A 3262-nucleotide genomic window follows, 5' to 3' on the forward strand; every position below is an offset into this window, starting at 1 on the left:
CTTTCTATAGTTTGGGTACAAATCCTTCAAAGATACGCCTTTCAATCTGAGTGCCCCCTCCAAAAAAGAAAAAAAAAAGATGCATCTTTTGCAAATATTTTCTCTTAGTCTGCATCTTGTCGTCTCATTCTCTTAACAGTGTCTTTCGTAGAACAGACATTCTTAATTTTCATAAACTTCAACTTATTTTTCTCTCTCATTGATAGGGTTTTTGTTGGTGTTGTTTCTAAAAATTCATTGCCAAACACAAAGTCACCCAGGTTTTCTCCTAGATCATTTTCAGGAAGTTTTACAGTTTTGTGCTTTACATTTAAGTTTATGGTCAATCTTGAGGTAATTTTGGGGTCAGGTGTAAGGTCTGTGTCTCGACTTATTTTTTTTTGCCTACAAATGTCCAATTATTATTCCAGTATCATTTGTTGAAAAGACTATATGTTTTACAGGAGGGAGTGGAAAACCCCAGAATTCACCATCTTCCAAATGACAAGTATCTACAGAGCAAGAATCAAGGAGAACAACTTGCACACTAGCAGGAAAGATCTTCTACAACTAACGACAAAACGAAGGACCCACCACGAGATGGGTAGAAGAGCAGACACAGTACAGTCAAGACTCATCTTCCAAGCAGGTGACTCACAAACAGGAGGATAATCACAGTTGCCGAGGTTCTCCCCCAGGAGGGAGGGGTCTAAACCCCACATCAGGATCCCCAGACTTGGGGGGTCCTGCACTGGGAAGACTGGCCCCCAGAACCTCCGGCTTTGCAAGCCAGTGGGGCTTGCAAACAGGAGAAGTGGAGGGCTGTAGGAAACAAAGCTTGGTGTTAAAGGGTACACACAAAATCACACACACTTCAGGACCAAGTGTTAATATCTTACACAACCATGGTACATTTATCAAGATGAAGAAATTAACACTGGCACATCACTATTAATTAACCTCACCTTCTATTCAGAATTTTCCAAGTAATGCTCTTTTTCTATTCTGGAACCCAAGCCAGAATACAACATGGAGCGGATTTTGTTTAATGGAAGGACTTGGGTCTGTATGAGGCAGTGTAAGGGTAAATAAAAGTGAATAAAGGGGGACGAGGCGGTTTCCTCATTCTCCCCTTCTTAAAGTGTCTGTTTGGGAGACACAGTGGTTTCTCAAACCTTTTGAAAGTAGATAAGTCTCTTCAGGGACTAGAAAAACTCAATTTTAAAATGCAGCCACTTCTGTTGGGTCCCACTTGAAATTCGGAGTTGATGTAGCAGCATATCTTAAGGTGTAACCATTTGTTTTTCTGGAGATAAGGAAGCTTTATTATCCTTTTCAGAGGAGGTCAGTTAGCTAAACAAATAGCTGTCTTGATTCCCCCGTGGACTTTGAGTCTCTATGCTGTATAAATTGTGTGGGATTTTATTCTGACTTTGTAGTCTCTTGCAAGCTACTTACACACTTGTGTTTGATTAGCTTGTCCCCCAGTGATTCAGTTATCTTTCTTTCTCTTTCTCTGTGTTGGTTGGATTTTTACTTCCCTAACATGAGACAACTTTGGAGAATGAAATGGCAACCCAATCCAGTGTTCTTGCCTGGAGAATCCCAGGGACGGAGGACCCTAGTGGGCGGCTGTCTCTGGGGTCACACAGAGCCGGACACGACTGAAGTGACTTAGCAGCAGCAGCAGCAGCAACATGAGACAACTAGAACCAGTTTCTCCCTTAGAAGCAGATACCCTTGAATAAAAATACTATGGCAACTCTATGCCCACAAGCTTGATAACACAGATGAAATGGATCAATTTTTTGAAAGGCTGCTGCTGCTGCTAAGTCACTTCAGTCGTTTCCGACTCTGTGTGACCCCACAGATGGAAGCCCACCAGGCTCCCCCTTCCCTGGGATTCTCCAGGCAAGAACACTGGAGTGGGTTGCCATTTCCTTCTCCAATATGTGGAAGTGGAAAGTGAAAAGTGAAAGTGAAGTCGCTCAGTCGTGTCCAACCCTTAGCGACCCCACGGACTGCAGCCTACCAGTGCATCCTCCATCCATGGGATTTTCTAGGCAAGAGTACTGGAGTGGCTTGCCATTGCCTTCTCCGTTTTTGAAAGGCGCAACCTGCCAAAACTTCTGTGAGAAGAAATAAACAACCTGAATTGGCCTGTACCTGTCAAATAATTAAGTGGGCAATCCATATCCTTCCCAAACAAAAAGGAGCAGGCCCAAATGGGTTCACTGTGAACATTTAAAGAGGAATGGACACTAATTCTCTTCCATCTCTTTCAGAAGATAGAAGCAGAGAGAATGCTCTTCCTAACTCATTCCCAGCATCACGCTACTAACATAACGGTGGAACCATAGTCATAGTTGAGTTGCTCAGCTGTGTCCGACTCTGCGACCCCATGGACTGAAGCACGCCAGGCCTCCTTGTCCATCACCAACTCCCAGAGTTTACTCAAACTCATGTCCATTGAGTCAGTGATGCCAACCATCTCATCCTCTGTCATCCCCTTTTCCTCCCACCTTCAATCTTTGCCAGCATCAAGGTCTTTTCAAATGAGTCAGTTCCTCGAATCAGGTGGTCAAAGTATTGGAGTTTTACTTTCAGCATCAGTCCTTCCAATGAATATTCAGGGTTGATTTCCTTTAGGATGGACTGGTTGGATCTCCTCGCAATCCAAGAGACTCTCAAGAGTCTTCTCCGACACCACAGTTCAAAAGCATCAATTCTTTGGTGCTCAGTTTTCTTTATAGTCCAGCTTTCACATCCATACATGACTACTGGAAAAACCATAGCTTTGACTAGATGGAACTTTATTGGCAAAGTAATGTCTCTGCTTTTTAATATGGTATCTAGGTTTGTCATAGCTTTTCTTCCAAGGAATAAGCGTCTTTTAATTTCGTGGCTGCAGTCACTATCTGCAGTGATTTTGGAGCCCCCCAAAATAGTCTGTCACTGTTTCCACTGTTTCCCCATCTATTTGCCATGAAGTAATGGAGGAGTAGTAATACGAAAAAGGATAAAATCTGATCCAAACAAAGGAAATGCAGGGGACCTGGGGCCGAGAACTCACAGTGGGCACCCGGGAGGCAAGGAGTGTCCCTCTGATCGAGGGCCAGAGGACCAGGAGCAGAGCGCGCTGGGAGGGCTCTGTCGGTTGGGCAGTTGAAAGCCTGGCCTGTAACCGCGCTCGAGGAACGCTGTGTCCCACAGATCGCCCTTTCCCCTGATCATACGCATCTCTGTGGCGCTGAGGAAACGGTTCAGCTAACACCGGTTCCGC

Source organism: Moschus berezovskii, chromosome 15, assembly GCF_049115385.1.
Source record: "Moschus berezovskii isolate FMDL1 chromosome 15, NW_MosBer_1.0, whole genome shotgun sequence".
Taxonomy (NCBI): Eukaryota; Metazoa; Chordata; class Mammalia; order Artiodactyla; family Moschidae; genus Moschus; species Moschus berezovskii.